This window comes from Macadamia integrifolia, unplaced genomic scaffold (assembly GCF_013358625.1).
Source record: "Macadamia integrifolia cultivar HAES 741 unplaced genomic scaffold, SCU_Mint_v3 scaffold690, whole genome shotgun sequence".
Classification (NCBI taxonomy): Eukaryota; Viridiplantae; Streptophyta; class Magnoliopsida; order Proteales; family Proteaceae; genus Macadamia; species Macadamia integrifolia.
In genome coordinates, this window is record NW_024870514.1 from 72,000 (window position 1) to 84,213 (window position 12,214).

Here is a 12,214-nt window from a genome sequence, read left to right on the forward strand (position 1 = left end):
TGTTCAACTCGATCCAAGTCCGAAAGAGGAAGATACGCCCATTTTTGTTCAACAACTCCTTATATGTCAAAGGTGTTCAATCAAATGCCTATTTGTACGTGTGCACATGTTTTAAGGTGATTTGGGACCCACCTTGTAAGGTGGCAATAGTGGAGGGTATTGGTAATTTTTTTGTGTTGAGTTGTGGTTTGGTGAGATGGCAAGTGGTTACATGGCAATCAATTTTTATATGGGGAGATTGGGTTGCAAATCCCAAGATTTTTTAAAACCATTGGATGGGCATTCAAAGTCAAGTACGGTGAAATTTGAATTTCCAAGGCACGAATATAGAGCACAGCTCACCAACATGAATGCCCAAGGAGCTAGCATGCAATGTTGCTCGGTTAATGTTCAATATTCTTAGGACTAAGTCATTAGATGCATCAAGTTTCCTCTATTCCATATCGATCTTAATGAGTGGATGTTAGTTTCTAGATTTATGGACTGCACCACATGCCATCTCCTCTTGTGCACTAAGTCAACAAGCAGTTAAAGCATCTCCTTTTTGGATATTTGTGAATCCATCCAAGCCTTGAGTTGTTTCTCCATCTAATAGTCAAATCTTGAGATTCCTTGTTTGAGTGGTTCTCAAAGTAGCAGTGTGCACTTGAGAGCTTAAGGTTTCCAGCGAAGGTGAAGTTGATAGTTCTATTGAACTTGAGGCATCATCGGGACATCTGCGAATACCTTAGACAGTGGTTGTAAGCATCTCCTACCCTTGCATTTATTTAGATTTATTGTTTGGATACATGTATATTTGCTAAGTATAGGAAATTGACATATTAGACCTATACTAGTCTATGGAAAAATGTAAGGTATCTATTACAAGCCCAACTTTATTGTTATTGATTTGTAGAAGATGTTTAGTGGTGCTAGACACCGGGAGTGGGTGCTCCCTAACAGTGGGTGCTACTACTTGTATTGGCACTGTATATGCCCTTCTATATGGGTAAACCTGACAGTGGATGCTGTCAATTGTATTAGCACTAAGTGCTCTCTTAGTTCCATGCTGGGAAAAACCTAAGTGTGGGTGCTCCAACTATAGGTGCAGTATTCATAGTGTATTGAGTAGATATGAAGACGTTATAGGTACTACTCTGGGAACGTAGACAATTTTCCAAACCTCATAAAATCCTCTGTATTATGGGTGTTATTGCTTTATGTTTCTTGTATTGGATTTGGAGTGCTGTGTGCTGCAGTATTGGTGTGCACATCTAGAAGTGCCTATGATAAGAGGTTGGGTGTGTATAAGACTACATTTATATTAGATATAGCACCAACAATGATTTCCTTATCAGCATGCACAGTCATAAAAAGAAAATGAATTCTAGACACTGATTCACCCCTCTCAATGTCAGCCGAGACTCAACAAGTAGAATTGAGGCTTGACCTGATTCATGGGTGGGGCACTCAAATGGATCGGCACTGATTCAGCTAGCATTTCTAATCCTAACTGTCCATATCTCTATAAATAAGAGATATGGCTATAAAAGAAACACATATACAATGATCAAAATCTCTCTCTCTCTCTCTCTCTCTCTCTCTATCTTGTGTGCTAGTGTCTCCATGGAGTGTCTCCATGGATCTCCATCCTAGTCCTTAGATTTTGAGGGTGAACAGGTGAAGGATTTTCATTTATCAACCTTACGAGATTTCCTTAAAATTTTGATCATCAGGGTTCGGTGGGGATGACACGCAAGGCAACTAGATCCATTCCACTATGTGGAAAATGCCATTTAGGTAACCCTAGACCTCTATTGTTACCATTATGCATAATTAAACCTTTGAAAGTATGGAAAGTTTTAGTCTTTGATATTAAAAAAATGATACAAGACTAAAATTTTACTAATCTCCCAAAAAGAAACAAAAGTACAAGACACTTGCATCAACATGTTATAGTATCAAGCAAAGATTCTATTGGCACAAGAAATAAACATTTTTTATTGAGAGAAAAACTTAAACCTAGTGATCATGTGGTGGTTTTAATGCTGAAGTAAAAAACTAATTCAAAGTCTTTATGTTTATGCAGCATTCAAGGTATTTGCTATGTCAATGACAAATCAGTATTTGACATTAGATTTAAGAAGACGCTCCATAGCGATGTTGACATAGTCCATTGGAATAACCTCGATGTCTGCTGTTATATTGTGTTTCCCTGCAAAATCAATCATCTCTTGTGTCTCCTTCATTCCCCCAGTATTACTTCCACCCACAAGTTTCCTCCCTATATAGAGTAATCTCATTGCTTAGTAAACATAAAAATGAGATCAACGCAATCCTTGAGAACTCAAAAAAGAAATTTATAGGAAAATTATACGATCAGAGATGATGCATAGAACTTAATGTTGAGTAGAAATGACATATAAAAAAAACTTGGTACAGCTGAAATGACAATGTTGAAATGGATGAGTGGTGAAACTTAAAATGATAAAATAAGGTTTGAACAAATTATGGCCAATTTAGGATCAGTTCCTATATGTGATAAGTTGCATGAAAGTAATGAGGTGGTATCAACATGTGCAATGGAGGACTTTGAAGGGCTCTAGTATAGATGGGTGATTTGATTCAGATCGAAGGAGCTAAAAGAGCTAGGGAAAGTCTAAAACGATTCTAAAAGAAGTGGTACATAAATAAACGTATAGCTAAGACTAGCATCTAGTATGACTTTGAATAACGCTTATTGGAGGGAGAAAAGTGATTCATATAGCTGACCCCTTTTAATTGTATAAGGATGAGTATACTTTTTCTAATGGCCCATGAGTGGTTGAAGACGTAGGTATGGACCACAACACCTTTTAAACCAATCTAAATTTGATTGGACCAAAGGTGTTGAAGACATAGGATCATGACTCACAAGTAATTCAGCTATTGGGCTTTAAGATATTACTAATGCTACCTTATTTCCCTCCCTCCCTCCCTCCCTCCCTCCCTCATTGTTGATTGTTGACTTAGATACTATACGATGAGGTGATCCATTTAGTGATAGAGAGAAGTGAACATGCATTCCCTACCAATAGATTTATAATTTTTGTAATACTCACCTATAAGCAAAGGGAAGACGGGTAGTTCGAGCGGCTCGTTTGGTGCACCAACCATGACAAGCTTCCCATGAGATTTTAGTAGTTCAATCAATGGTAAAAGAGGATGAAAGGCAGAAACTGTGTCAATAATGCCATCAAAAGTGCCCATGGCTTCCTATGCATACGAAGAATATATTTATAAAAAAAAAAAAAAGTATTATATGTAGATTAAAGAATGTTATCTCCTAATGTATCTTATACCCACATACATAGGGAAGTGAGCCAAGCCAGTAGTGTCTTTATATTTAAAATATTATTATCACCTTATACTACTATTGGGTCAATACTCTATTACGGAAATGCCCTTAGATTATTAATGATTCTTAGGAATTCAGATTTACTTTAGATGCATGATTTCTCTTGTGCCCTTACTGTTTTGTTTCACATTGTAGGTCCATTTAATAGAGGTCCCCACTCCCATTCCCTATAATGTAATCTTTCTTTTTTTTTTTTTTGATAAAGCCTATAATGTAATATAATGCATGCCATTTCGTGACTCTGACACGCAATTCCACTCCTTTGGTGGGCAGGTCACTGCGGGAATGATTATTTAGAGTAAGGGCCCACCAATATCTATTAAAGTGATAAATTATTCTTTCCTTCTCACATGAACCGATTGTTTGTTCGGGATTTCAAGCGAGTACTGGTGGATTGAGTAGATAATTTTCTTATTAAAAGTTTTCAAACCATGCTTGCATTTTTTAATATTGAACACTCAATTAATTCAACCAATTAGTTGAACTGGGTCATGATTTAGTTCATTCATGGGCCATCCACGTGGGACAACTATAGACCCGCTAAGATTAGGAATCCTGGCTGGTTAGATCTTTATAAATAAGAGGTTTCGTCACAATAAAGTAGGTTTTTGACGTAATTTCAATAGCTCTCTCTCTCTCTATTCTCCTTTGTCTATCTCTATTGACAGTGTATCTCTAAGGATCACCATTGCTATCCTTGGGCTTGGAGGGTAGAACTTAGTCTCGCGAGATTGTTGCAAACCCTCAATCATATTCGTTTGTGCCGAACAACGTACAAAGCAACCGGATCTTCTTCCTTGCGTGGAAAACTACATCGAATTAACCCTAGGTCCCCATTTACTTTCCATTCTATACAAACATTACTGCATGATGATGGCCTCCTATATACAAAACCAATCTATCGCAACTCATTAATGGTGAGTTCTTTTATGTCAATTACTCACAGAAAACCCTTTTTCTTTTTTAAATTACTATTTGTTTATCTAAGTTAAATTGCAATAAGAATTATGGAGGTGTACCTGCATTTGAGCCTGATCACGGCTGACCAAAAAGGAATCAGCACCAAGATGTTCAATTGCTTCTTTGTCCTTGAAGAAAAGGAGAAAAGAAAAACACCTACCAAGCGTGCTCATAGAATGAGTAGGTTTCTTAAGCATCATACACTTGGTCAAAAGGTTTGCTCAATACTAAACCCCATCTGTTTTCAATTTGAGTAAGGCTGAAAATTTTTAGGATCCTAAGATTCATACTTTTATGTATTTTGTATTAGGTTAAGAAACTGTTGGAGCAAAACTACTAATTCAGTTGAAATGCTTATGATGGTTACAGGAACTCAATATCTCATGGCCAAAATGTTTGGTATTGTTTCCAAAAGAATCCTAATACATAGAAGGGGACAACAGTAAGAGATCTCCAATGTGTTTGTTGCAAGGAGCGCAAAACTGGTTGTGAGGGATGAGGTGGAGCCCACAAATATTAGAACATGCCAATGTTTTGCTCACCACTAATGCAATCAACAAGTCTCATAAGTTCTTCTTCCCTTGTTTCCAGCGGTGAAATCCGTGACGTTCAGATGAGGATGAGGAGGTGAGAGAAAATGGTCAGAAAAATAATAAAAAAAGGAAAATCAACTCCAATAAAACTGCTTACTAAGAGAAGAGAAGGGACAATCTGTGTATCTAAAAAGAGCAGGGGAGAAGAAGAGAGAAAAGTTCAAAAATAGGAGGGTATAAGAAATAAAATAAAATAAAATAAAATAAAAAATAAGAAAATTGAAGGTAGAGACATTTTAGTAAATATCGGCTAAGTGCAGGGGAGTGATAGTAATTGGCCCGTAAAATAGGGGATAGTCTACGATTCATAATCCTTTTAGCCATCTTTTTGTTTGTTGTAGCTGTCACCATATTGTCATCTTGTCCTCGTCTTCAATCCAATTTCTTTCTAATAGTGGTCCACTAAGGTTTGGTTGGCTTTTCAATTATGCTAGAAGTATAGTATTATTAAAGACTGAAAAATAAAAAAGAAAGCATCACAAAACAAAACATCAACCACTATTAAGTAAATAAGCTAGGTTGGTTACCTTCACCGAATGTGCATAGAAGTTTTTTTATGTGGGACTTTACCTAATAGATTTCTGAAGGCAATGGTAAATGTAGAATGGGATGGTGTTGGGGGTACGATGTCTTGTATTCCGTCCTTTGCATAAGTGAGATAATTCCTATATAATGGAAACAAACCGGGTTCTAGGGTTACCTCAATGACGTTTCAAATGCGAAGGAGAAGATCCGGTTGCTTTGCGGACTGTCCTGCATGAGTAGACAAGATCTAGGTTTCCGTGATCTCATTAGATAGTGGAAGACGATGTGTCACAACAATTCACCATCCAAATCCAAGGAACATGATGGAATTACTTAGAGACATTCACTCACAAAATAGGAGAGACTGAAAACATGAGAGGGAGAGCAAGAGCTTTTGTTCACCATATATTTCAAGATGTGGCCAAACATCTTATTTATAGAGATTGGGAAAATTAGGGTTTCTAACCTTAGAGGATCACTTCTGTCCCACATGGGAGACCCATGCATAAACCGAGTCAAGACCTAATTTGATTTGCATTTCCTACTCGCCCACTTAGGGTGGACATACTCAATCATCCATTCTAGTCTTTCTACCACATGTGTCTCTTCGTATAGTAAAGGAAGCGTGAATCTAACGAGATATTATGATTGTAGTAGTGCTACATCAAGCTTCCATCTAACCACCATAACATATCACTCACAAACAATCTGCAATACTCCAAACGATCTAACTACACCTGTAATATCCCGCTTCTTAAACCCGGTCTGATTTCGCGGTTGAACCGGTTTAACCATGCAGGAACCGAGCCAGAGGAGGTTAGAGCGGATTCCTTATGGACTATGATGGCACGGGTGACCTTAAACACCGGCTGGCCCGACAAGTCCGAGCCAGTGCCAGAAGAGACGGGAGTACCCAAACCGTGTACGTGCACCTACCATAAGGCTATGTACGGATAAAACAGGTATTATATCTGTATTTTAAGATATATACGTTGGCTACAATGTATGCCTGGGGTGAGGTTTGAGCCGAGGTCCGAGCCCGGTCAAAATCCCAAGTTTTGACTCTCGGATGGGTATGACAGGTGGGTACACCTACCCACCTGAGTGACCCATCCATCACTATTCACTTAAATAGGAATAATATATAAAGCTTTATGACTTCTTTTCTTTCCATTTATTACCCCCGTACGTTTGGTGAGAAAAGTAAAGAGGAGAGAGAAAAAGAAAGGGAAGAAGAAAAGAAGAAGAAGAAAGGAAGGATTTCAGTGGCGCCGAAGCTCGATCTTGCCATTCCGGTGCCGGGAGAGTAATCTTCAACTCGAGATCTACAGTTGGAGGTAAGAAAAGCTGGGTTTTATGAACATTCACCATACCCACGCTTTAAACCCTTGATTCGAGTATGATTTCTTAAGATCTTGTAAACACCCTTTGAAATGATGGATCTAAGGTTTAATAGATGATTTATGTGCTGATCTTGAAGGATTTGAAGAGATATTGACAAGGTAGAAGGAGCATTGTGAGTTGGAAGTGATTTGGAAGGTTTGAAGTCATTCTTGAGCAAAGAAGGTATGATGGCTCCCCTCACTTGAATCTAACTTAGATCTAAGCTAGAACCATCCTATAGGACTTTAAATGTGTGAAGAATGGGTTGAGAAAAGCCCTATTTGGGTCCCCAAGGAATGGAGGAAGTTGAGAAGAAACTGGGGTTTTTCCGCCAAAACCGGCGGGTGCAACCGGCGGGTCCCTACCCGCCTGAGACACCCACCTGAGAGGGTCAGGGGGTCCCTGGCCAAACCGGCGGGTAGGACCGGCGGGTCCTACCGGCGGGTCCATACCCGCCGGTCCAAAACCGGCGGGTAGGACCGGTGGGTAGACAACCCACCTGAGTGGCCAGAATGTGATTTTTAGGTCCGATCGAGCCCAAATCGGACGTGGGACCTTCTTTCGACGTTCTAAACACGATTTTGACGTCGGATTTCATTAATTTTGATTCTAAAATGGTGAAGTACTAACCCCTCTCAATTTTGTTAGGTTCACCAAATCCTACCCGATTCGCTCCGGATCTCACCCGTACCGAGCGGGAATCCTTGTACGCTACAAGTAAGTGGAGAGAGGACGTTTGGCCTATTTCAAGGCATTTGTTTGGCATTCATATAACTATATCTAATTTAGTCATGTCATCATGAATATGCTATATAGATTAGTCATTTCACACATTGATGTGCATTTATGCTATGTTTACTTTTCAAATGCAAATCGAATGGGATGTTATATGTCGAATGTGTACATCATGTTGCATAATGCATTGATAGACTAGATGCCGTGGTCGGCTTGGAAACGAATGCATTGGTGGCCCGTGGTATGGGACACGGAGGCACTATGCAGTCGTACTACATATAGGAGCATGCGGTATTAGGACTCTCACCATCCCGTGCTACGACCCTTCCCAACAGGGGTTCAGGTGTTGGGTTGCCATTTGGGGGGAAGCAGGGGTCGCGGTTGTCGGACACTGTGGCGGTTAGGCATTACGCCCGGCGAGTCATGTAGGACAGTCGGCAACCCCGGTGGTATTTCAAGAGGGCCAATCGTACTGCTTTTAAATTGCTGGAGTCAGCACTGTCATTTAATTTATTTATATTTCTGTTGAGAGCCGGTGGACGGCATTGTCTTTATTTTTCCGAGTACTCACGGTGGGCCTTCTCCAACAGCCCTATGGGCGTATCGCGGGAGGGAGTTCGCGGCTCGTACCCGGAGTATACGCGCACTGTGGTTGTAGTAGCACTAAAACCAAAGACTTAGTAATGTTGATTAGGTGTATGTGATTTAAAATGACTTGCATGGCATGTAGTGCATATGATGTGTTGTGATGTGTGGACTGTTGTGTGTGGTCCACCTCTCTACTTACTGAGCTAGTGAGCTCATTCCACGTGTACACCCCTTTTTTAGATGATTTTGCAGGTCATGCATCTGAGGAGCTTGGGGTGGGTCCCGCAGTCGAGTTTCCTGAAGAGGACTGGTGGACCACTGATGAGTTTGAGCACGGCGTAGACTGCGCGTGTGAGAGCTGTGCTGCAGGACAGCAGTTCTGAGGCTGAGCTGAGCTCCAGCCTTGAGATCGAGCCGAGCTGTGTACTCTGATGATTTTGATAAATTCATGTATATATACTTGATATTTGAACTTCATTTTTTTTGTGTATATATCATGCCTTCGGGCCCAAATGTATATAATTATGGTATTATCATTTGGGTATCGAGTATATGGGAATTATTTACAGGTAAAACTTAGTCTTCCGCTGATCTGATGAATTGATGTTAGTGTATGTATGCTGTGGTGGAATACAGTATCTGATGATCCTGGCAGGTTTGGGTTAACCGGTGTTAACTCGGTCACCGCTCCGGTTCAGGGTGAACGGGGTGTGACAAACGGTGGTATCAGAGCGTGATGCTCTGCTCCACTCACAGCATACCATTAGAATCCCGTAGACTCTATAATAGGAAAATGGGGTTGGGCTAAGATAAAAGCTTAAAGATTAAAAGTCAAAGAAAGAAAGTATAAAATGGAGTTATATTATAAGTTGCATTCATGGCATGCGTGAGTGTAGATAAAAAGGTAATTAGATTGGAACTATAACCTATAAAGTACTATTTCAACGAAATTTCGGCAGCATAACGGCGTAAAGTGGGATTTCCAAAAATTTTACACAAAACCTGATAAACAACAGATAATAATATAACCAAGAGCACAGATAGAAAAATCACATCACCACAAAACCACACAGGTATTCCACATATGAAAACACCACCATAATCCATTATCCAAAGACATTTTATTCCATAAATGAAATCAAGTTACATTGCAATTACAAGGAATAGGATAAATAAATACACAATGTCTACAAAAAGAGAGAAAATGGATAAACAGCTAGTGTGGGCAAGCCAACCCCTCACTGGTCGTCGTCATCGTCGTCGATGATCACCACGTTCGCCGGAGGCCTGGAGTTGACGTTGAAGTGATGATCGTAGTAATCGAACCTCGTGTTCACCAACCGTACCTCCCTCCGAAGCCGGCCATAGTCTGTTGAGATAGCGGTGGCCCTAGTGTCCAAGTCCTGACCCAGCCTACGGAAGGAATCCTCCAAGGTGGTCTGCCTGGAGGCAATCTCGTCCAGCCGCCTCAGTATCTGAACCTGGCCATCCTGCAAGGCCCGCATGGAGGCTGTCCTGTCCTCATAGTCGTAGTCACCACTCCCAGGTGGTGGGGCTCCATATGGTGGGGCTGCAACTCCGGAAGAACTAGGACCCGGACCTCTCGACTCCTGAGGCACCTCCTCAGGAATGCCACCACCCATCGGCTCCTCCTCCTCGTCCTGAGGAACGTAGTCCTCATCCTCCTCACTGGACTCCTCCTCCATGGGGACATCCACCGCAGGGGCAGCCCTCCTACCCCTACCTCTCCGAGCTCCCGCTCTAGGAGGTGAATCCATGAGGGTATGGAGACCCATCTTCAAGAGGTTGCTCCGATCGAACCTATCAGCCGGAGTCTTCCCCTCCTCTCCGCTCAGATTCACCCCGAAGAACTCGAAGATCCTGGTGAGGATCCTGCCGTAGGGGAATCCTCCGTCCTCTGGGTGGGAAGCATGGTGCTCCATCGCTCTGAGGATGATATAGGGAAGGCACAAGTGCTCCCCGCCTCCCTCTGCGGCCGTAAAGATACAAAATGCAATAAAAGCCGCCATGAAACCTACCTGGTTCCGATGACCTCCTCTGGGGAGCAGGTTGAACTGGATCAACCGGGCGAAGAGACGGACCTCAGGGAAGAAAGATGTCTCGGACTCCGGGCGACTGCTGCTACCGCAGATGGTCTCGTAGATGAAGTCCGGCGTCTCCATGCTCATGAACGGTCCCTGAGGCCTACTCCTGGGGGGACTGTAGTATCGGTGTCCCGCCGCCGATATACCCAATATGCTGGCCAAGGTGCCTACCGTCAGCTGGATATCCACCCCCTTCACCAAGCTGCTGACGGTGAATTCCCCGTACTGATACGATACCTCCAGGTTGCAATAAAATCGACGGACGAGCTGCTCGTAGCACGGTCGGTCTACCTGAAGAATCGAGTCCCAGCCCAATGCTGAGAACCTCTCCTGAAGCTGGGCCTTGTGGAAGTCCTCGACTACCACGGTCTTTTCCATCAACACTGGCCCCTTCAGGAAGTTGGGCCAGTTAGCTGCGGCCTCTGCACTAGTGAAGTGCTCCTCATCGTAGTCTGAAGGGTCAGACTGAGCAGGTGCAGGTCTCCCTGTGCGATGAGCTGAAGTGCTGGTCTCCGCACTTTTCCGCTTAGAGGCGGTGGTCTTGCGTCGAACGCCAGAGGAAGATGGCCCTTTGCCGGTGCGAGAAGACATTCTGGCAATAAGGAAAGAAAGATGGGTTAGTACAGCAAGAAAAGGCAGCAAGGTTCCTAAAAGGCCTAAAAGCATCTATTGGGTCTGTGCTTGAAGTCTTGGATTTGACCGATTATGGCCAGATTGTACAGAAGGCCAAAACAATGGAAGATAAGCAAAAGGGTGAACAGTCCCTCACTCCTGGACTGTGGAAGAGGTCAAATCCATTCCCAGATGTGGGAAATTCCTCCAAGGCATACCGCGGGTCATACAGTTCTGGGCCTATGTATAGGCAGCCCTATAGGCCATCTGGCTACCCTCCTAGGCCAGTTGGTGGCTCGGGTTCTACTTCTTTTCGTCCGAACACTAGTGTGGCACCTACAGCTTCAAGGCCACCTCGACCTCCATCTGCAGCGGGTCAAGTACCGAGGGGCCCCGCTCCAGTTCCGACGTCTCAGATTCGTTGTTTCAACTGCCATTCCTATGGGCATTATGCGAAAGACTGTCGGGCCCGACCAGCCTTGCCCTCCAGTCAGCCCTCTGCATACCGACCTCCCTTACCTCGAGGCAGTCAACCGCAGGGAAGGATGTATGCCCTATCAGCCGAGGAAGCTGAGGCTAGTACAGAAGTTGTAGCAGGTACATTTTAAATTAAGAAGTTCATTATGATTAATATTGATGACCTGCTGAAATTATATACATTGTTATACTAGGTATTCTACCCATATTGGGCATACCAGCCTATGTTTTATTTGATTCAGGAGCTACTCATTCATTCGCATCTAAGAGGTTTGTAGGGAAGCTTGGGATGTCACCCAGGATCCTAGACCAGGGAATGATTGTTAGTATGCCTACTGGTAAAATTGCACAGTTGAAGGAAGTGTATGGGCCGTGCCCAGTGGAGATTAGAGGAAAGAACTTTGATGCACAACTCATTAAATTCAATATGCAGAATTTTGATGTTATATTGGGTATGGATTGGTTGTCGGCTCATCGAGCTAACGTGATCTGTGCGGAAAGGCTGATTAAGGTGACAGATGTCGAAGGGAAAGAGTGGGTGTACCGAGCAGACACAATGAAAAAGGTGAGGAAGGTCCTCGTCTCCGCTCTCCAAGCGGTGAAGTTGCTAGAAAATGGATGTCAGGGTTTCATAGCCTCGGTACTCGATGTTGATGCAAGAGTTACACCTCTAGAAGAAGTAAAGGTGGTTAAGGAGTTTCCCGATGTTTTCCCAGATGATCTGATGCATTTACCACCTAACAGAGAGTTGGAGTTTGCCATAGACTTGACTCCTGGGGCAGCTCCGGTATCTAAGGCTCCATATAGGATGGCACCAGCTGAATTGAAGGAGTTGCAGATGCAGTTGCAGGAACTATTGG

At 42.8% G+C, this 12,214-nt stretch overlaps 1 pseudogene; it reads right to left on the reverse strand.

Moving 5' to 3' along the window:
- Positions 1–2,060: 2,060 nt before the first annotated feature.
- Positions 2,061–4,533, reverse strand: LOC122069716 (annotated as a pseudogene).
- Between the last annotated feature and the right edge of the window lie 7,681 nt (positions 4,534–12,214).